The sequence below is a fragment of the Lycorma delicatula genome, chromosome 1, assembly GCF_047948215.1.
Source record: "Lycorma delicatula isolate Av1 chromosome 1, ASM4794821v1, whole genome shotgun sequence".
NCBI lineage: Eukaryota > Metazoa > Arthropoda > Insecta > Hemiptera > Fulgoridae > Lycorma > Lycorma delicatula.
The window spans coordinates 249,533,154-249,557,129 of NC_134455.1; the positions used below are offsets into that span (position 1 = coordinate 249,533,154).

General features: G+C 34.6%; 1 pseudogene; it reads right to left on the reverse strand.

The window, feature by feature from the left end:
* Positions 1 to 5,121: 5,121 nt before the first annotated feature.
* LOC142317799 (Ig-like and fibronectin type-III domain-containing protein 2) overlaps positions 5,122 to 23,976 on the reverse strand; it is a 107,295-nt pseudogene continuing 88,440 nt past the window's right edge.

Below are 23,976 nucleotides of genomic sequence, written 5' to 3' on the forward strand. Positions count from 1 at the left end.
AAATCAGATGGATACTTCAACATATTTTATGATGGTATTCAATTGTAATTTACACACATTCATGTAAGATTCATGTCTGACCAATAATGTGTTATGCAATTTTTGTTATTTTGTAAACATCATAAAAATGTATATTACAAATACTAATGCAAATTAGTTTAGGAAGATAACAGTTCTTATAAGTTATTAAATTAATGTATTATTTTATAAAATATATATTTTTCTTAAGATTTAATAAGATTTTACCTTATTTATATTTAACATGATTGCATGTGAAATTAGAATTGGCCCACATGTCAACTATGTAAAAAATCTCAATAGCCAAATTAAAATAATATTTAATTTAAAAATAAAACATTAAAAAAATGTTTAAATGTCTTATTGTTTAAGCACCAAATTAAAAAATAATATCACAAAAACTGAAAAAAGTGCATTTGAGAACACACTAAGATGAAGCTGTTGAAGAAGAATCTTGGAGTGTACTTAAGCTTGGACACTAGGTAGAAAGGAAAAAAGAAGGCTGGATGCATTAGAAATTTGGGCATAGTAGAGATTAAAGAAGATTAAGTGGATAGACAAAGTGAAAATCCAGACGTAATGAGGAGAGTTAATGAGAAAGGAGCTTTCATGACCAATCTAAGCTATAAAATTTAAACATGACTGGCATGAACACATCATGAGAAGAAAAATTTATTAGAACATTGCCTGAAGGATCTTTAGAAGATGCAAAATAGAGTGGTAGAAATAGATGAAGAAAATGGAACTCAGTTGTTTAGTTGGGAATGTAGTATAAAGGAATAACTAATCTTCAAGGGGGGGGGGTGAGAATAGTGTAAAAGGATACCTTCAAAAAGGTCATGATTCAAGGGCTCTACCTCAGGACAGGTAAATATATACAATGAAAATGATAATACATGATATTTTTGAGTATGTACAAAAGTTCTCCTGCTCTCTCTTTCTCTCCTTCAGTAAGCTTCATGAACATCACTGCTTATAACACAACCACTCCAAATGTAACATATTGCAATTCCTTTGGGCAGATTAATCAGTATACTTTCTACAATCTATAGCTTTTGTTGAGTGTTAGGTTGTGTGCCAGAACGATTCAATTTACAATTCAGTTTCTGATTTATTTTATACAACTTCTGTGAACTCATTACAATTTATAAATAAAATAGCCTTCTTCAAACTGATTCCTTCCTACATGACCAGATTTAATGTTCATATTTCATTGATTTCTTTTTTTTTGTTTTTGGATATCTTTCCACAATCTTTAATCTACAATTTTTATACTGTAATTAGATTAAAATTAATTACATACAGGCAATTAGTGTAATTTGTATTTAAGTAAAATTATGTCGTATTTATTATAATTATTAATATATATTTTTTTAAAGATAATTTATTGAACACATGTCAACTACATTTGAGATTAAAGGCATATTTTTTATCAACAAAAAAATAAAGTTAACGGAACAAAAAGAGCAAAAACTTACCAAAAATTGTGGTATACAAATTGAGATTGACACAAAAATTCAATTAAAAAATTGAGGGTTCAACTTAAAGAAATAATGACTTATACTGAAATGTACTAATCTTTACATGGTGATTTATAAAAATAATAATTTTCATTGTAGATTGATAATTTCTTAACCATTTAATTGGGTGTCTGCAGTATTGATGTGCAAATTATTCTTGGGGTTCTAAATTCTTTGGTACTTAGGTGTAGGAGGTATATAAGTTTGTTCAGGTAATAATTATTAAACTGGAACCTTGCTACTTTGTAAATTAACATTATCACAATTGATACATTTTTCATTTACAGGCTAGAAACAAATTGAGTATATTGTTACCATAATGAAAGTAGAATTTTGTTTGGATTGCTGGGAGATGAAGACACTGACTCCCTAATGAATTAGCATAAGAAGATGTAGTAATAACTTTTGAAATATATGATGCAACTCTAAGCAAATATCAGGTAAGAAAGTAAAGATCATAAACCATAACCTTAAACTATATTTACTGGACTATAACCTTTAAAACTATAACCTTTTACTGGAAGTTAAAAAAAAAAACTGCTTTGGATATACATACCATTGGCTCTTCTATAGAAACAAATATCTATGAATGTATTTAAATTTTTGCCTTAACCAATAAGAACTATCAGAAATACAAAGGCACCACTGCAATCTTTCCTGAAATTTATCATTGTTCATATTATTGGCAATTTTTTACAATATACTAATAACATATTGATAGAAATAGGTTAGAAGTACATTATGAAATAAGATTGACAGAATTAACAAATACCATGTGAAAACAATTATATTATTATCTACATTTCTGGATTGGTGTGTTAAAATTCTGAATATATTTGCAATAATGAGAGAACCGGTATAGTAATAATTGTTAATGTCTGTAGATTTATCATATTGATATCTTTATGTACTTGTCAAATGTACAATCCTTTTACTGTTGTCAATGAACACATACAGCAGAAAGTAAATTGTTTCTGGCATACTAATGTTTTTATGGATTACAACAGGCCAAAGGTGAGTGTGGATTCAGGTGACAAGACATGTGATTTCTATTCAACCAGTTTCAAAAAAATCAATAACCTTAATCTTTATTTTTTAGAAATTAGGTATTTTTGGAATTAACTAATTCACAAATTTCTTTTCCTCTAATGACTCACATATTAAAGGGAACTAGCAGAACATTTTTAATACTGGAATTAAAAGAATTTTTAATACTGGACTATATAAAAGAGGTTGCTAAAGTTCAGTTGTTTATGAATTTTATCTACATTTTAGTGTATATTTGTTTAATCTGATTAAAATAGTCCCTGATTTTTTTTAAGTTTTATGAATAAATCAGAACCTTGTGGTATAGAATGCTGTGGTACTCTTGAATTTATAACTTTAAAAGGTGTCCGTAATAGATATTAAAAATAAAAGCAAAAGATAATGAATAATTTAACGATGTATGACATATTGTTAAAATTAAATATTGATATATTGTTAAATTATTGTTCTTAGCACAATCATTTATTATGTAATATAACTTGTTCACTAATGAATTAAAATTATATAAAGTTTCTTGATTATCTTTTGCTCATTTCAGGTAATAACAAGTAATATAAGATTTAATAACATGTAATTGGTTAATCAATTTTCATGTATCCACATTGCTGTTTGACATCTGCTTCACATCAATATGCTTTACCCATAGTGCATCTTTTCCTCAAAAAGGATATTTTTTAGTAGTACAATATAGAAAATCATGTTTTATATCTTAACAACAGTATTCATTATTAAAATATGATAGATAACAATAGTAAAATGTGTTAAATGAGAATAAAATTAAATAACAGCACTACAAAATAACAATCTACAGTTCTAAAGTTAATATTTTATAATGAATATATGTGCAATATTTATAATAAGATGAGTTTGATTGTATTTCTGCCACTGCCGAGAAGTAACCAGCAAGTATGTTCAGGCAAAAATCCTGAAGATTTAAACATTTTTCATAAACAATAAGAATGACCTCTGATATACAGATTTTTCTTTTGTTACTTGATTGATATAATAACGGGACCTTTGCACGAATTAACATTATGCATATTTCTTTTCATATATTTTAGATTTACATAAAATCTTGTGTAAATTGATTGTAACACAATAAAAGTATGCATTAAAATACACTAAACAACTAAAAAAGTCAATGTTTTATAAAATATTAAAAAAAAAATTAACTGTAATACAATCTGTCCTACTAAATAAAATGTATATATATGTATGTATGTATATAATGTATATATAAATGTATATATATATATATATACTATTAAATTTAATTTTTTCCCCAGCAATTTATATTATTGTTTTGCAAATGGAAATTTGTTTGTTTAATTTAATAACTTAATTAAGTATATTATATAATATAATATTATATTATAGATTATAGTGGAATATTAATGGTATTATGATGAAACAGAAAACTTAATGGTTAACTTATAAAATTAGCATAGATTTTCAGTTTAGGTAAAAAATAATTATCATACAAAAATTAAAATGTAAATTTTTATAAACAGAGTTTTTGATAGTTGAAATATAAATTTGTCTTTCTTACAAAAGAATAACCATAAACTAATGTCTTAATTACTAATAATTTTAGATTTATCAGTTATATGCAAGCAGTACAAATATCAGTATAACTGGGACAAACAGTCAAATCTATGATCATAACTATAACTTATACAATGTTATTTATAACTATTCATTAATCATAACACACAACCTTCTGCTGTATTTATTTATCTAAATGAATAACCCTGATTATACAGAAACATTTATATATCACTACTTATTTGTATTACATTCATAGTGAATTTAAAAATTACCAATGACATGAATTGCTTTTTATGATTTTTATTTACAAAGTTTATTTTTTGTTACAATCAGTGGTGTTCATAAAAAAATAATCAAGTCGTGTTTTACGGAATTCCTTTGATTTACACTTTAAAGAATAAATTAAAACTAAAGAAACTAAACACCTAATTTCTCCATGTTAACATTTTATGACAAACACCTAAATTACCAATTTATCTGTTTTGACGTTTTTAAAGAAACTTTCATTTAGGAAAACTTTTAAAAATTTCTCTTAAAGAAAAATATATACTAAATTACTTTTCATAATATCACAGTCGTTGTCTAAAAACAGAATATATATACATAATTATTGAAGAATGTAATTTTATACTTTTTAATAAAACCAACTATTTTTTATAAGCTTCAGCAGCCATTGAATGAAAGCACAAAAAATAAGTTAAAAAAATTATCAAAAATATTTTTTTTACAGTTTTAATGAGATAAGTTGTAAAATAAGTATTTGGTGCTTTGACAAACCTAACATCTTTATGAAAAATCATAGACAATACACCAATTTCTATTCTGCAAAAAACCTTTTTATCTAACCTTTATTTTATTTTTTTTTATATCTACGGAATCTATTCAGATTTCAAAATGTTACATATAACACCACTGATTGTGACGTTCACATAATTATTCCTAACAAAAAAGATAAATTCTCATCTTTAATATTATCATTAAACATGCTTTTTCATTTCAGTATCATAAGTAACTAAAAGCCAATGTAGACTACAGATACAACATTCTTCACTGCAGCACCATCAAATGATGTCTCTAAAATTTACATCTTAAAAGTTAACAAAGTGACTTTTCTTTATATAGTTTTTCACACACAATTTTCACAATCTAGAAGTAGGACTGAAACAGCTGATACTACGGTTTAAGTCTCTTAAAACCTACACCATCATGTCCTAATTACAGTTCTTCATATAATGATGGTGCAACTTCTGTTGAAGCTGGAACATGAAGTTGTTCATGTTTCCAACCAGGCTGATGACCACCATTGGCAGTTCCATTTGCCATAATGTTTTCACCACTTTGACTTATCTGTAATAAAAAAACATGTTTGGAATTGTAGTTTATACACCAAACAAATATAATAATGCATTTCAAATATGTAACGTGTGAGATGCTAACATTTGAAATAACTTCAATAAATATTCTATTGCAATGTGTAAAATATTAGCACTAAGTTTGTAAATCTTTTCTTGCCTAAACATGGCTAATGATTTAATGGGAAGAAAGAGTCCAACTTAAAACTGAAAAATTAATGCATATTTACAAACAAAATAAAATTTCTACTGCAAAATTTTAGTCTCTCAAAGACAATTAACTAAACTAAAAAGAGAAAACAGCGTGAAAAAGTAAAATTATATCCATGATGATTATGTACTTCATTTACTATCAAGAAAAATTTTTTCTTTATTTAACTGCTACTATACAAAAAAATACAATAATTTATATACATATTAGGAGATAAATCTATATATATATATATATATATATATTGTTGCCACATACATGCCGAGCTTCCTATCAGCAAGTGCAATACCAGCCATTCAGGTGTCAGTGGGAGCACAGTATATCTATGCGCCTACACAAGTGCCAAAACGTTTATTATTAAGAGAAGTCGTGGCTTGATATATGGAGGATCAGGGTCAATGGGGAAAAGTCTGTGGCCATGCTATTCACATGCAAGCGACATGCTTCGGCCAGACAACTGGAAATCTCGGGGGAAAAAACCCCCTTTGGAACGAAAGTTAAGTATTTCGAAATGGTTCTGGATAAACAGCTTATCTTGTCCTCTGGGACACATGCCTCTATACCCAGTGTGCCCTATACCCAGGGTACTTTTAATTTCACTGGCGACTAAACTACTCATACATAGACCCTACGTCTTACCAATTCTGACATATGCTTATCCGGCATAGGGAGGTTTTGTTGTGCTCCACACACCAGAAAAAGCTGCAAGCTGTCCAAAACATGGTGTTACGGACAATATTTGGAGCACCGTTGTTTGTTACAAATGCCACAACACCTGGGTGTTATCCTGTGGCCCGGGGCACAGGATAACACTGAGGTGCAGCAGCGGTTCAGCCTTGTTCGCGTCAAAAGTATGATTTCTGACAAACAAAAGAAATTTATTTAAATTCCAAATTTTTTAGTTCACAAACTGATTAGAATACACAATTAGAATCCAACTTTAATTTTTGAAAATTGAAAAAGTGAATAGTTTATTGATAACTAACCTCAAACCAACCTCGGTCCTGAAAAGGGCTATTTAAAGGGTAAGTAAATCGAATTTCAACTAAACTGTTGAAAAAATACATCGCTTTTACAAATAACTTTGAGCAGTCTTCCATTGCTGGAAATTTATATATTAATTTTTTTAAGCTAAAGTGCACAATTGAGTAGAGGCCATGCCATGAAAAGGGTCATTTAAATTTAAGTAAATTGGATTTCAACTCATTACCAGTAAGCATAACGTCGGTATTAAATAAAACAAGGTGATCGCTGCTCCCCCCCCCCCACAAACACTCGAGAATGCGAAGTTTTGATATAAAATTGTAAGAACCACACTTCCATTTTCACCTCAAAAAGGCGAAGAAGATTGTAAACAGAAAGCGACAAATGAGGAAGAAAACCCCAGCAGTCACCAGCCGGAAGAAAGACGAGGCCTGCACTTTCCCCCGTGATGCCCTTTTCACGGCCATGGCACAATACAAGGTTTAGGTCTGTAATTTATTTATAGCCGGTTTACGGAGACAGGCTCAAGAAGAACATAAGAAAGAAAAATGAAAAAGCGGCCTGCCAACATGGACTAGAGTCAGATTCCAACAGCCGAGTCGACAATGATGGTGACCAGTTTCCGGACCCGAAAGCCCTTCTCAGGGCTACCTCACAAAACCCACAAACAGCGTTGTTCAGGGCAATCACTTCAAAAACCTCAAACATCCCTTTTCAGGTTCTACCACATGGTTTTAAGGAGTCAACAGAACATGACCCTATCTTAACGGCATATGAATATATATATATATTTTAGGAGATAAATTTGTACTGACTGAATATTTTCAATCGTTTTACTGAAAAAAAATTTGAGCATATAATTAAAAAACAAAAATCAACTTAATTTTCATATATGACTTCTAGAATAAAATATTTTTAATGAACAGTATTCCGTCCAGTGATAACATCATAATATCTCTACTTTTTATCCAAATGTTTCGCTTTTAAACTGCCATCAATCTGTTCTTTTCACACTTCACAAAATTAATTTTTTCAACTTAACAAAAATGGAAATAAGCTAAGTGGATGCATTAACCTGTGTAGCTGCAGAGCAAATTAAGAAATATGTCATAAAGGTATATACCTTATGAAACACTGATAATAAATTATTATCAATACATATTACATATATGCATTATCATACATTATGGTAAAACCAAAATTTGGTTCAAGAATGCTCTAAAATCCATAAATCTTTCAATAAGAGTCCTTTTTATAAGGAAAGAAATCATCTAAATGATTTAAGTTTTCTTAATTATATTTACAATTATCTTTTATTAAAAAAATTGTCAAAAAAATTAATTATATAATCTGAAATTACCTTTTTGTTGAAAAAACAAATTATACATTTTCACAAAAGTCTTATATAGAAGATTCTTAAAAGTATTATGATTAATTGTTTTCCAAAAATCCAGAAACGATCCTTTATTTATAGGGTTTATTATTAAGAAAGTTAATGATGTTTTTGTTAAGTAATATTTATTATAAGTTATAAGTTTATTAATAAATTGTATTTATTTGTTAAGCAATATTTTTTTAATTTACTTGTTTTTCGATCTCAGGCCATTAAATATGATTTAATCCCCTAAAAATAACCTGAACTGAGTGAGGTATGACAAAACTTTTCAATGACGAACTAAAGTGCGTTCAAAAAGTAACACCCAAAAATACAAAGTAATACTACTTCAAGGAGTCTTTATCATATGGATATTCCAAGTAATAAAATAGTACCACTTTCAAATAAGCTTTTGAACTGTTTCTAGTCATATTTTAATGCAATGCACAATTTTTATGTTATTTTCAAAATTACAGTTTGGTCCATTATTATGTGCATTTAGCTCACTTAAAAGTATGGGTAGATAATCATAATTCTTCAAAATTCTTAACATGAATATAATTTCCTAATACTGACAAAAAAAGAAATTTCTTTTTTTTTGTTTTTTATTTAATATAAATTTATGGAAGTTAAGTCATAAAAAATAAAAGATGTCATTTAACTTTAAGAAACTTATTTTTAATCATCATCATTTTATGTGGATACTTTGTCTGTTTCCATTCTCCTCTTTGCTAAGCTAAAATTTGAGGGTGCCTGATGCCTGATGACTTGTAATTTTAGATTATTTGGCTCTTTGTTTTGCACTCTTTACTCTGATTATTATAGCACTGTTTTAATCAATCATTTTGCTATTTTATATTACATAAAGTATGCTTGCTTATAAAAAGAAGTTATATGGTTGATCATAGGCATATTTTAAAGTTAGTAGACTAACCACAAGTTTGAAAAAAGGTGGCTCTTTAGTGTACTGAATCAAAACAATCAGGAAATTAATTTCCAACGGCGGGAATTTATGTTGTAGATGTAAATTATAAATGAAGAAAATGTAAATCGGTATTTGTAATTGCAAAAATATCTATTTTACACGTTTCCATAAAGGACATGCAAGGACAACTAGTTTATGCAATTTGCAAAACCAAATAATTGAATTTTTTGACTGTCATGAACTAAACTTCAAGTGATATAATCTTTTGTTTTATTTACTTGTATAAAATCAATATGTCATCAGAGATTAACATTTCATATTTAATGTTTCCTTATCTGAGATTTTAGGCTACAGAAAAAGGGAGAGAGCTACACTACAGTTATTGAAATATATTGGAAAGCAAAAAATTGCTCAAAAGTGTTTACAAAAAAATTACTTAACTGTAAAACTAGATGGCAAATTCTAATTCTAGAAGAGACTGTAGGAGCTACGCATCAGACAGGTAACCTGAACTGGAAGTTTTACTATACAAAATTTTTATTTTAGAGTTCAGTTCAGTTATATTTAGTATAGTATTCTGTTAAATCTGTACAAGTATGCTTCAAAATCCCCATGCTCTACCAGTAGCTGTGAAAGATGATATCCAACCTTTCCAAAACTCCTATCCAGCCAGACGTCAGTTGCGGTATTATCTTCTCGGTCCAATGGCTATTGGTTGCAGAATCCCATTCTTCTTGCCATCTCTATAGCATAATCCTTCTCCGCTCTAAATCTAACTGGTAGGACACCACCTACAACTAGAGCTGCAACTCTAGAAGTGGTGCTGTAGGCAGCTATAATGTTAATAGCTGCCCGCCGCTGCAGCAAGGAGAGTTTGTCTATGTTTTTATTCCTCTTTAAGTTCACACCCCAAGCAGGAACTGCGTATATTGTGATGTAGGAGGCTACTCATAGAATGACCCTCCTTTTGGAGGAACGAGGTCCTCTTTGATGACTCAACAACCTAGTTAATTTTGATACCACTGTTTCTGCTCTTTCAGTGGTCTTCTGGGCATGCATATTAAACAGGCTGCTCCTTTCTAACCACATGCTGAGGTACTTAACACATGCCTGACATGTGTATTCCGGTCCCATCTACATATACCTTTCCTTTCTTTTTCCTGTTTAGCCTCCGGTAACTACCGTTTAGATAATTCTTCAGAGGATGAATGAGGATGATATGTAAGAGTGTAAATGAAGTGTAGTCTTGTACATTATCAGTTCGACCATTCCTGAGCTGTGTGGTTAATTGAAACCCAACTACCAAAGAACACCAGTATCCACGATCTAGTATTCAAATCCGTGTAAAAATAATGGCTTTACTAGGACTTAAATGCTGTAACTCTTGACTTCCAAATCAGCTGATTTGGGAAGACGCATTAACCACTAGACCAACCCGGTGGGTTCATCTACATATACCTGCATATCTCTGATTCATCTTTTGCCAACAATGGCAACCATTTAAGTCTTGCTTGGTGCTCTAAGCCATCCACTTATCACCTGAAGAGCCCTACTGATCTGCTCCTACACATCCTCCATCGTTTTCTCTGCAACCAGGAGGGCAAAGTTGACTGCATATGCGACTAATTCTGCGTCCCCCTCAAGAGCCTGTTTCAGCAGACCGTCGAAGACAAGGTTCTACAGAAGCAGTCCAAAGACCAATCTCTGCAGAACCCTGCCATACATGTTGAATCACTCGCAGCCATCTTCCATATCAATAGTCAGTTGCCTGTTATGCAAATAGTTTTTATTATGCCCACAAGATATCATTCTTTTCCCAAAGAGTAGTAATAATCACATCCCATGGAACACTTCCAAAGCCATTTTTGACATTGAGGAGAATCACAAGCTAAATTCTTCTTTGACACCAAGTGCCCACACCCCTGACTCTGGCCCATCCTATTACATGCTGAAGAGCATCTACTGTTGATTTGCCCCTAATGAACCATACTGTTTAGGGGCCAACCCTCCTCTACTGATCAGCTTCACCAGCAGCCTATTTGCAATAAGGCATTCATACAATTTGCCTGTAGATTTAAGCAGACAAATGGGTCTGTAATTGGCAATTCCCCACCTGTCTCACACTTTTTGGGGTTAGTATCAGCATGGCATCTTTCCAGCTGCTTGGGAAATGGCATTCCTGGATCACATTGTTAAAGGCCTCCAGGATGGCCCACGGATGCCTGTCAACTAGCTTTGTAATTATGGAACCCATTATAAGATCCAGTCCAAGGCTTTTGTTTGCACTTATTTTTAGTGCTGCACCTTTCATTTCTGCAATTGTGAATCTATTGGAATGATTTTATTTTATGTTGGTCTAGTCTTGTTAAACTACCTGGAACAACTCTAATATGGCTCTTTGTGCTTTTCATCAAGCTAAAGGAGGAATTGATCAGCCAAATCTATCCATGACCAATTTGTATGCCTTACCCCATAGATTATCATTTAAATCTTCCTGAAGTGCTTCCCAGGCTTTCAATTTACCAGCCTTGATCACAGCAGTAAGTGTTTTATGGGCCCTGCAGTACTCAGCTCTGAGCCGTGCTGCATCGTCCAAGGTACACCTGTTAGCTCTCTGTAACTTACGCCAAGTGGTCAAAGCTGCAGCTCTCAAGTCAGCACCAACAGGTTCTTCGCTTTCCAGGCACCATCGGCCTCCTCTCCAAATGACATTCTTCACCAAACACCTCCATCAATACTTTAGGTGTAACACATTGAAGGGTCAATCCTGTTGACCACACCTTCCATCTGATAATCTGTAGGTCTCCAGCATAGTACTCTGGCTCCACACCCAGGCCTCCCACAGCTGATCGAGAAGACGATCAGGCGATGGTCACTAGCATACTCCTTGTCTAAAATCATCTTCCAATCGTGTATAAACCTGCTGTCCCCTTCCTGAGACAATCGTAAGATCAAGTACCACGCCATGCCCCCTTCCAATATATGTAGGCTGTGACCTAGTATTTAGGACCACAAGGCCCATGGAACTCAGCACATCTGCAAGTATGTAGCCCATACCCCTCGACCACAATCCTCCTAGTTCCAGGATTCAGCACTGAAGTCACCCATTATTATAACGGGCCATCTAGCTTGTCTTAACCCAGCTTCTAGTTCTGTAATGTATTCAGAAAAACTGTCCCTATCACAATTAGACAAGATGTATACATTGGGTGTAAACTCAGTAAGTTCAATAGAAACAAATCCATTTCTTCTTATCACTCCAAAGATAGGGAATCTGCCAGATGCACTAAAAATGGTCGCATTTCCCCTATTGTCTACTAATCACTAGCTCACAGCAACCCTTCTTTGATTGGGCTCGAATACCAGTAAAAGTAAATATTTTTAGCCTGCGCCATCCTCAAGATCAAGCCATGTGCAACAGCACATTGATTAGAATTAAATTGCAAGCACTTCATTTCCTATGATTCTTACAATCTTTAGATCCCGCTCTGTGCCTTGTTATATCATATACAGCAACATCTAGGTGTTTTGGCACAGGTGGCATTGCGATGCTCCTTGCCACTGCAGTTGTAACATGTATCATTAAATCTGTGCCCTTGCAATGGGTGGCAGTATGCCCATCCTCCCAACACCTAAAGCAAGTTTCCAGCCTCAAGTGTTTCCAGCCTCGGGAGCTTGACTCTGTATGACTGCCGTCCTACAAGAATGCACCATCCAGCAATCATCTGCTAGCTTCAGCATCTAACATGACCACCAAAGCATTCTGACTCCCACTGTAGGCAGGTCTAATTGAAGTTACCTTAGCAGAAGACTCAGTCCCCAATATCTTATTAATGGCCATTAAGATTTTCTCCTTAGTGAACTCAGAATCAAGGTCCTTACGTGAACTGTAGCTATCTTAGTATTCAGCTCTTTCTCGATAACTGAAACATCCAGTGTCTTTGCACTGATTCTTGTTTTAAGCTTAAAAGAAGTCCCTTTACCTTCTTTTAATCTCACCTCAACATCTCCTCTCTGCCCATGTCTAACAGAGAATGTGCTGTTCTCCAGATCCTCTCCTACAAATGACTTAAGCTTGAACAAAAGCTCTGCATATGTTGCACCCTGCTGGTGGACAATGACTGTGGAAGTTTTCATCTGCTCTTGTTTTCTCGGCTTAGACATCTCACCAGATAGAAAAAGTTTAACAACAGTTTCCTGCCTCCTGGCCCATTATTCCATCGTCTCTTCAACGTATTGCCCAGTGTTCCTCTGCTAGCAGCAATCACCAGTTGGTGACTCTCTATGTCGATTATTCTTTCGAGTCCAGACAGCACACTGTCTATTGTCTCAGGGTCCTACCCTTCCTCCTTATCATCAAGTTCCTGGTCTTCACCAAGGTCCTCTACCACCAACACGTTCCTCAAAACAGACACCCTTGTTGAGCCTATCCCTGGCTCCAGGTGCCACCTTACAGACACGCTCCGTGAATTGGCTGCACCCTTCCCCTAGAGGGTATTTAGGAAAAAAAACTCTAGTAAACCTGTAATCTAAAGCCAGAACACCAGTCTCTTCCACCACTTGCTCATAGGCTTGTTTGGGTATCACCTCTTTTAGTTCATCTAGAGCCCCTTTTTTATGATTCTTCTGCAAGCTCTCAAGATCCGCCCCGGTTGTTTGGGTGTACTTGTACAATAGATCCTTCATAACTGTCGACTCACTAAAGACCTCAGTAACATCTTTACCATGTTTGCAACCCTCTTAAATGAGTCTGTGATTATCTTCTTGGTTGTCGGGGTTGTCTTTCAAAGATTCCACAACATACGCACTTCCTCCTTCAGGAGTGCAATATTAGAAATTCTCCCTTCCTCAGTGTCTTTACTATTGTTTCTGTGTCTCTTTCTTGAATGTTCATTAACAGCCAACTCAGCTTTCCCAGCCACCAGTACATCCATTAAGCTAGTGGACGGCATGGGTGTCAGGATCTTGCAGTTCTTGCAGAGTTCTGAAAAATAGCCTCTGTTTCCATATTATTGGGCGCATCAGACAACCCTGAGTCAAACTATTATTTTCGGTTTGTATGCCTATTATCGATGTTTTAATAACCCGGCATGGCACAAGGTCCCCGGATATGATTGTATCATAGTAGTGCTTCCAGTGGTCCTTAGTCCTCTAACTAGAATATATAATAGGTTGCTCTTCAATGGCCACTTTCTGGCGTGTTGGATGCATGGAGACTTGGTGTTGTTGTTCAAAGGTGGTGACAAAATCCTACTGTTAGTTCTTCTTACCTTCCACTAACGCTCTTGCCTGTGATTGGCAAGGTTTTTGAGAAGGTCCTATATTTGCGTATTAATGTTAGATTGGCTACTGATCATTTACTAATGGTCAACCAGTATGGTTTCCGACCAGGCAAGAGCACTGAGGATGCCACAGTAAAGGTGATGGATTGGCATCCTCTAGTCCATGTAAATATGTATTAGGGATTCTTCTGGACATATCCGGGGAATTTAACAATTTATGGTGTCCCTCTGCCCTATTTCAGATGCAGAAGCCTAAGTGTACACAAAATGAACTAGAAGTGCTTTCAAGTTATTTCAGCCACCGGACCGTTTCCCTGCGTGATGGCGGCTCGGAGATTCGTAAGTCCTTGACTAAAGGATGCCCTCAGGGCACTGTTCTGAGTCCCCTTCTTTGGATCATAGAACTCGATAAGATGTTGCGTTTAATGTTGCCATGTAATTGTTGTGTCATCGCTTATTCTGACGACGCGCTGCTACTGATTGAAGGGAATTCGCCTAACGAGGTAGAATTCCAAGCTGCTCGTGCTTATGAGACATTCCAGCTGAGGAGTCTCCAACATAACTTGATTTTCAGCCCAGAGAAAACCACAATGATGTTACTTAAGGGCCGATTGGCTGGTCTCCCCATTCGGTTTTGGACTCAAAAATACCTGGGTGTTATCCTTGATGAGAATTTTCGGTTCAAGGAACATCTACAGTATGTAGCAAAAAAGGCCGTTGATGTTTTTTATGGAATCTATAGTCATTCATCTCGATTGGGGGTTGAATTACGGTGCCATGTTTATCCTTTACAAAGGTTTCGGCGAAGCTGACATTGTATGGCTTTTAGGTTTTGCGTGGACATTTTGCTGCGGGTCCAGCGACTCCTCTTGCTGGCTGTTATAGGCGGTTACAGAACAGTCTCGCGGGAGGCAGTCTGTGTTATAGCTGAAGTCAAATCAATAGATATCTTGGCTAATGAGCGTAAGGAACGCTCCATTTCCTAGGTAAATAGCCTATTGATGTCAGAACGAAAGCAGGAGATTGAAGACCGGGGCCATGCGTCTTGGCAGGTCAGGTGGGACAAATCCCCCACAGTTCGCTACATGCATGGTATATTTCCTGTAGTGTCTAATTTAGGTGCGATTAGATGGGTCTCCGCCACTCAGTATATCACACAGTTTCTCTCCGGGCATGGTGCCTTTTTGGGCGAGTTTGGCTAGGTTTCGTTTAGTGGATTCGAGTCAATGCCCAGATTGTGGGACTGATGATACAGTGGACCACGACCTCTACGTCTGTGGTCCCCGATACGAGGTTGAACGTTCACGAGCTGTTAGGGAACTTGAGAGAATACATTCCGTTCTGGATCTCCATAGCAACTAGAATGGTCATAGCAACTAGAATGGTCCGCGAGGAATGGTCTATAGTGGCTGGTTTTCTTTGCGCCCTTGCGATGTGTACGTCTGAAGAGGGAGTTTGATTGAGGTACTCGGTCGTGGTAGTATCCCGGATGGCTAGAGGTTTCGACTTAGGCATTGGATTGGTTGGAGGTAGATACATTGGCATCGTGCCACGGTTATATTGGTACTGTTTGTGATTCGATTTGGGCCTCCCGCTGGTGTTGGTGGCTGCGCTACCGGGGTATGGTAGCCCGTGCGACTGGTGGCGTGGTTTCCCTCCGCCGGTGACGATCCTGATCGTTGCTTGGTAATGCCACGCTTGATACCATGATGGACAGAGTGGGGATACGGGGTTTGTCCCCGGCTCCTGCGCGGACCGGAATGAGGTTGCGTTCCCCTTGTTAGGTGACTTAAACTGGCCGACTTATTTGGGTGTAGGTCTGAATTTCTACGTTGGGTAAAACACAATTTTGACTGGTGTGAGTGTAGCACTGATTTATCTTTAAACTCGTCGTTTTCTGATGCATTCACAGTCACGAACGGTGCTGTCAAATCTGTACTAGACACAGGCTTCGCGCTTCCGCCGTTCAGGTAGTTAGTTTGGGGGAATCATGTAAGATAGCTGTGAAGATGTCCATTTGAGTCAAACGTGAAGGCGAAATTTGATATGTATTTACTGATGCAAATGTCTGCCGAGGCATTTACATCGGTGGCATCCCGACCGATGCCTGGCTGATGACTGTGAGATGCAATCAGTTAGAGGGTCTAAAGACAACCGGTAAAGCCCCTCAGGACTTGGAACGGAGGAGGTGGTGTGGCGACTGGTAACGTCACATGGTGGGTTCTTCCCCCTACGGGGTTGGAATACTCACTCAATATATTTTGAGTGTGTGTAGGGGTGGTGGGTGTGTGAGGAAAGGACAATGTATCTCTTCAAATCCGTGGTCAGATGTGGAGTGGTGGCGGTGGGGTTGTGGGAGAGGGTCTGGATTTGTGTAGATACAGAAGGATTCAAGTATACAGGTAAGGGTTCAGACGTTATTGCAGGATAATATTTTCCCTTATAACAGTCTAACACTTAGTAAAATAATTTCTCACCTCTAACTCCTAGAAATTTTCTAAGTCGTTTACAAAACTGCCTGACTTAGAAAATTCAGCAGAATCAAAAGCCAAGCGATTCAAGAACTTATTGCCAGTAACAATAAGGTTCACAAACAAAAAATCTAAATAAAAAGTCATCCGCAATCCAAAAATCGAGCTATATTCACTGTCACATCCACAAAATTATCCTCGATTGAATCCTAATGTAATTTTTCAAAAAATAAACCAAAAACCCAGTTAAAATAATGAAAAAACCAGGTTGATCAAAAACACTTATACTCACCATGAATTCTCTAACTCAACTTGCTGTCATAGGCCTATGATTGAAATTATTTATTATTTTTTTTGGGTGAAAAACATTTTCATGTTATCATCACCCGGAAAACAAAAATATGAAATACAAGAATATAATATAAAATCTAATAAGACAACAACAAAATGATTGAAATTATGCACCCTGCGACGAACCATTATTCCCTCCTGCATTCTTCGTTCCACCAAGGAACAGAAGGCCATCTTGGTTTTCCAAATGTTAGGGGTTTATATTCACTTGCACTATCAAGTATCAGGTGTGCAAACATGGAAACTTGGTTGATTGCTTCCCTACTTTCATCATATTGACTAAATGAATCTTTCTACCAATCCAGTCTGCCTTCCTAACCATCCATCAGCATAGTGGACTCTGAGGCAAATCACTATTAACAATCGAGATAACAAGAATCTGTGATTGCTTCCAAAAAATTTTTTTTAAACACGCCAGTTAAGACATGGAAATTGGGATGCTCAACACAACAGATCAATGCATGAAGATGTACCTAATGAAGATCATACAAAGATGCACTGATCCATCATTCAATAAGCAGAGATCTAAGTTCTGCCTCAGTCTTTCCTATAAGTGATCAATGTGAACAACATTCATCACACAGAACACATCCAGCCAATAGGAAAAATCATCTCATACGTTAATCAGCAAGCTGGAGTAACTGATATGACAGCTGCTTCAATACTGTATCTCAAGTCGAGTATGTCAGCTGGTAATGGTGGTACACACACGTGATCCTTTATAAACCTCCAAAGAAAAATTTTGCACAGGGTCAGATTGGGCAAACATGGAGGCCATGGCAATCAAGCCCTGACATCTGGTCCCTGCCAACCAATCCAGCGGTTGGGGAGAATTTCATTCAACCAATCACAAACAGCGTTATATCAATGAGGAGGCACACCATCTTGTTACCATATTCATGTGGTTCATATTGCAGTTGAGGAAACAACCATGGTTGTAGCTTATAAAGATAGTTCATTCCTGACACACTTTCTTCTGCTAAATATAACAGTCCGTAACTTTGCCATCAGGATATGGCACAAAAAACATTAAGTTTTTAACAAAAAACATTCACACTGCAATATTTCGTGACGATTCTCTTGAACATCAAATAGAATGCACGTTGAACGGTAATTACAGATTTACACTTTGTAAACTGCAAAACACAGAACACTTTCTGTTGGGGGTTGCCACCTTCAGCTACTAGCACTTTTACGTGGAAGGTACTCTAAACAGTTTATGAGTTTGCACACAACTAAAACTGTTTGAGTTGCTCTTTCATTTCATAAATAATTAATCATTGTACGTGAAACTTGAGAAATATTACACAGCTTTAAAACCTGATATTAATTTGAAACAATATATTACATGCATAATCATATTTAGAAAATTCTTATTACAAAGATTCATTTAATAGCTCATGGAATGAAATAAATGCAAAAAATATACATTTAGTAAAAGCAAATTATACAAGAAAAATAAATTAATGATATATAGAAAAAAATTATAAATACCAACCTGTATATGATCCATATTTACTTCCCGCAAATAACTTGGGTTTTCAAAAGCAACTCCACCTGAAGACTTACGACCTAATAAGTTTCGGGTTCGAATGAACCATACCCCACCTACAACCATTGCTACAAGGGCAAGTATCACTCCTACTACTGCACCTACATGAGAATGTTCTTCATCTGAAAGATGAAGATAAGTCAAGAATGAAAAGATAAGTAAACAAGGTTTTTAACTAAAGTTATAATATTAAGTACCCATTAGTACAAGGTTTGGTCACAAAATATATGTAATTTTAGTTTTTCAAAAAATCTTTATTTATTCATCAATATTGATTTTGTCACCTTTAAAGTACTCACCTTCACATATAGCACATTTATGCCAGAACTTTCTCCATTAAGGTTTCAAAGAACTTCTGGAATGAAATTTTGTTCAGTATGAAGTTTAGCTCCTTCAGTGCTTCTGTCTTCAACTGTTCAATGTTGGCAAAACGTCATCTTTTCATGGTTCTTTTGAGCTTGGAAAATAGGAAGAAGTTACAGGGGGCCATGTCCAGTGAATATGGAGGCTGAGGTATCATAATGGTGGTTGGGGTTTTTAACCAAAAATTTACGAAAAAGCAGCAAAGTCTTGTGAGAAGGTGCATTATTGGGTGCAGTTGCCATGAATTGTTTCACCAGAAATCCTGGTGTTTTCTTCAGAATGCTTTAACCAAATGGCATAGAACTACTTCCAGGTAGTATTCCTTTTTGACCATAGGTCCTGGTGGCAAGATCTCATTATACATTATCATTGAAACTGAAGAACACAGAGATCAGTACCTTCACATTTGATTGTACTTCAGGTTTTCTTGGTCTTGGATCTTCAAGAAACTTTCATTGGGACGACTGGGCATTAGTTTCAACATTATACCCGTACATCCATGTTTTATCACCAGTCATGACTCGTTACAATAGTTCTGGATTGTTGTTCGCTTCAATCAGCAACTCCTCAACAATGTTCTTTTGGCATTCCTTTTGGTAGAAATTCAACAATTTTGGAACAAATTTTTCTGCCACATGTTTCATGTCCAAAACATCTGAAAAATTGCTTATAATGAGCCAAATGATATGCCAACATCATTAGCAACCTCTCTGATAGTGATTCGGTGATTGTCCACAATCATTTTCTTTACTTTTTTGGCATTGTTATCGGTTGTTGATGTGCTGGGATGTCCAGAAAGCTCATCATGTTCAATATCTTCACAGCCCTCTTGGAAAAATTTATACCACTTGTAAATGCTTGTTTTATTTATAGAAGAATCATCAAAAGCAGCATGCAGTATTCAACATTTCCATTACGGTCCTGCACTTTATTCCATTCTTAAAGCAAAATTTAATGTAAATTCATTGTTCCATTTTTTCAAAAGTTAAAAATCACTGACCTTACAAAAATATGTGCAGCCTTTTAAAAAGCTAATATGGCTAACTATAAGCATCCAGTATGGTTACCAATGTAAATATATGTTAGGGATAAAAGTAAAAATATAATAAAAAAAAATTGTGACAATTGGACTTAAAGTTTAAAAATGTTTAAATATTGTTTGATCAAACCTTGTATTAATTAATGCTATTTTCATTTGGTTATATTATACTAATTATAAAAAAATATTTGATTTCTTTAAATGAAGGAAATGTATATCTAGAATCTTCCTTCTTTGACCTATCCTAATCTAACTGTAATGGAGGGCCCCAGAGTGTGATTTAAAGCTTGTGTGATAGGTGATGCCAGTGCAGAGTTTGCAAGGTGGTTAGTATTGGAAGGAAGATGTGATTGGTTAAGAAACATTAATGACAAAAGCTGATGTGTGAAGATAATTTAAAGACATGAGTACAAGGAAGGATATTCACCAAATAACTTGGATTATGTCACAGGGAAATGTTAAAAACTGAGTAGTTCATAAACTAATTAACCAGAAGAAATAGGAGTAATGTTACAAGTGTAGAAGCACCAGGGAGGTGAAATATAGTCCAGACCATCCTTTGATTTTAATAAAAATTTAACAGAATAGCCCTGCAAAAATCATGTAAAGGAGCAGAATATTGCAGTAAACAGACTGAAAGAAAAAGGATAGTTATTGGAATTTAGGGTAAATATACAAAATTGATTTCAAGAGTTACAAGGAGAGTCAGTGGATAAAGAGAAAGAGGAAGAAGCAGGAAATAAAGCAACTTTGTGCAAGATAAAATTTACTATAAAAGAGGTAGCAAATGAAAAAAGAGAGAAGAATGAAAGAACATTGGTTTTCAGAGTAATACAAAGAAATATAGAACAGATAAAAAAAGAAAAGGACCAAGTAGAAGCTTCTATAAAATCAACCTTGTACACATGGAATTAAGGATGGAACTGAGGACATTGTTGTTGTGACTGAGGCTTGGGAGAATATGGAATGATTATTTTGAAACCTGTTGAATGAGAGGAAATTTTAACCAGGAATAAACTAATAACATCCCAAAATGTTGAAGCATACAGAGCCCACTAGGGAAGAAATCAACCAATAATCAATAGAAGGAACCACTCGGCCAGTTGAGTAGTGTAGTGGTTAGTACACTGACTTCTGTATCATTTGGCTTGCGTTTAATTCTGGACAAGTATTGGGCATTTTTTCATCTATTGTTTCAATCATCTCATCTTTCTCATTAAAATATGTGAAAATACACATCCTAAGTTGTGTAATACAAAAAACTTATTAAAATCACGAAGTCAAAGGAGATAGATTACCTGATTACAGAGTTGCATCATCTGATTTTAAAAAATGTAAGGATGAGAGTAATAACAAATGAATGGAAATAAACAACTATAGTACCTATATATAAGAACCGTGACAAGCAAGACTATAAGAACTGCAAGGGTTATTGATATTAAAAACAACTTACAATGTTTTCTCTAAAATAATTCACAAAAGTTATATCTAAAAATGCAGAACAGGTTAACTTTATGAAATGCTAAGCTACAACAGGTTAGATTTTCATCTTAAAGGAAACATTAACTAGGCATTGGTAATTTAACATAAGCACATACATACTATTCATTGATACTAAAAACTCATAAGACACTGTAATAGAAGAAAACTTAGGAAAAGATTGTAAAATTTAGCACTCACAATAAACTCATTACACTGACAAAAATGACTTTTATAATGTCAAAAGCCACAGTGAAAGTAGATTAAAAGTATTCCTCATCTTCAAAATCAGATCTTAAGTGAGACAAAGAGATATAGTTTGTTACTTCTCCTTTTTAATTTAGCCCTTGAAGAGGCACTTGAAAAGGTTAAGAAGAGGGATGTTAATAGTGAGGACATTAACAACCTGAAAAAACTCACAGAAGTATTTTAAGAAGGCTAACTTCATGGAAGTGGAAGAGAATTTTGAAAAAACGAGATATTTACAAGTCAGGCTTCAGAAGACAACATAAAATATTGAAATTGAAAGTAACAAAACTGAAGGGTGTAGAAAGTATATAGTTTAGCCAGAGTTTAGTCTAAATACTTTACTAAAGTGAAAAAGCTGCATCCAAAATTCCCTTCAGCATTAATAAATGCCTGGTAACAATAAAACTGTTAACTATGATAAAACTTTACAGCAATAATAAAAGTTGTTTTGTTACATGGACCAAAAATACCAGTATTGAGCAAGGAAAATGAAAGAAATTTGAAACTTTTTTGAATAAAATAATAGTGAAAATTTGTGGTTAAATTTGTGATAATAATGGGTGAAAAAGGAGGAAGACTAAAGACTTGAAACAATTCAGCTTTAGAACCAGCTACAATAGTGTTGTTTAAAACTCAAAAACTGAAATGGTTGGGTCATGTAATTAGGAGAAAAGAGGATTATGACTGGAAAGAGTTGTGGAATAGCAAGTCAAAAGGACAAGGACCACCAGAATGGCTTAGTCTGAGATGAAATAAAAGACCTTAAAAATAAAAAAAAAATTAAAGGTAGCAGAAGAGCACACACATGGTATGGTGCTGGAAAAAGGCTATTTGGCAAAGCTAAAAAAGTTTTCATGCCAAGAAGAGTAAAGTAATGCATAGATTCCAAAACTTAATCATACTTTTAATTGTACATAAACTTAAACATTATATGTGTACTGATTGATTAATCAATACTTTGTATATTGCAAGACAGAAGAAAAATCCCTGGCACATGATTGCAATGTCAAGTTAATTAGTATTATTAGCAATTTATTCTTTCCAAAGTCACTAGACAGTTATCACATATCAAATAACTAATATAAAGTAACTATATATTTATAAAACATATGCCTATAACACATTTCAATACAATATTTAATTATTTGGGGTTAGTGGACATTTGGGATACAAAGTGTAGTTGTAAAATTTCAGAAACAGCTGAATTATTATTTGCTAGTATATTTAGATGCATAAGTAGCTAATTTTTATAAAATTCTATACACAAATCAGTTATGTATTGCAGTTTTTAAGGATTTTGATTTCTACAAATTCTCACACAAATGCAGAATTTGCTATATTTTTACCATGATGGTCTGAAATATTAATTTAAATTTTGATATTTTTAATGACAAACCAAACCAAATTTATGATAAAGCATTTTTACTGATTAGCATGCAATTAATGAATATGATTGCAAAGATATTAGAAAACAAACTTCTAAGTAAGTCTTTTACACATGTTTTATTATATAATTTGATTCAGTTTGTCATTACAAAAGTTTAAAATGTAAATATAAAATCTCAGAAAAAAATTTGTTTCCATATTTTTTTTTAGTTTTTAACCCACCTGCATGTAATTAAATGTCATTTTATTGTTAGTTTCACTCAACTATCAGGTATATTTTATTAGGTGCTATATTTTATACCACAAACCACAATTTTAATCTTCCTATGACATTTTGAAAAAACATTTTCAGTTTTACAGTCAAGAAATGATTTTGAAATTTCAATTACAGTTACTTAAATTAAAAAAAAAATTAAATACTTAAACAAAATGACCCTAAATTATCAATTTTAAAACAAATTACTTTGTTATTATTTGCTATATGTTATGAATCAGATAATTGCCACAGAGCGGGCATCACTAATACAAGCAAAAGCAAATAGGATTACAATTAATACTGGCCAGTTCAACGTGGGACCTCCCGGCGGATGCCAACATTACTGCCGGAGCAGCAGGTCTGGCTGGCTTGCCCAGGGAGGCACTGGACGCGGACTCCGAGCTGGAACAGGAAGTTCCAGCTCGCTGGGCTTCAATCGTCCTGGCCGGTGGACTCAGCAGCAGTAACCGGCCCAGCGTGGTATCACTCGAGGAGAAGCGCATCGGCCGTGCTGGCAAAGGATGACCGAAGCCGACCTGACACTGCGAGGCTCTGGGGCCACTACTGC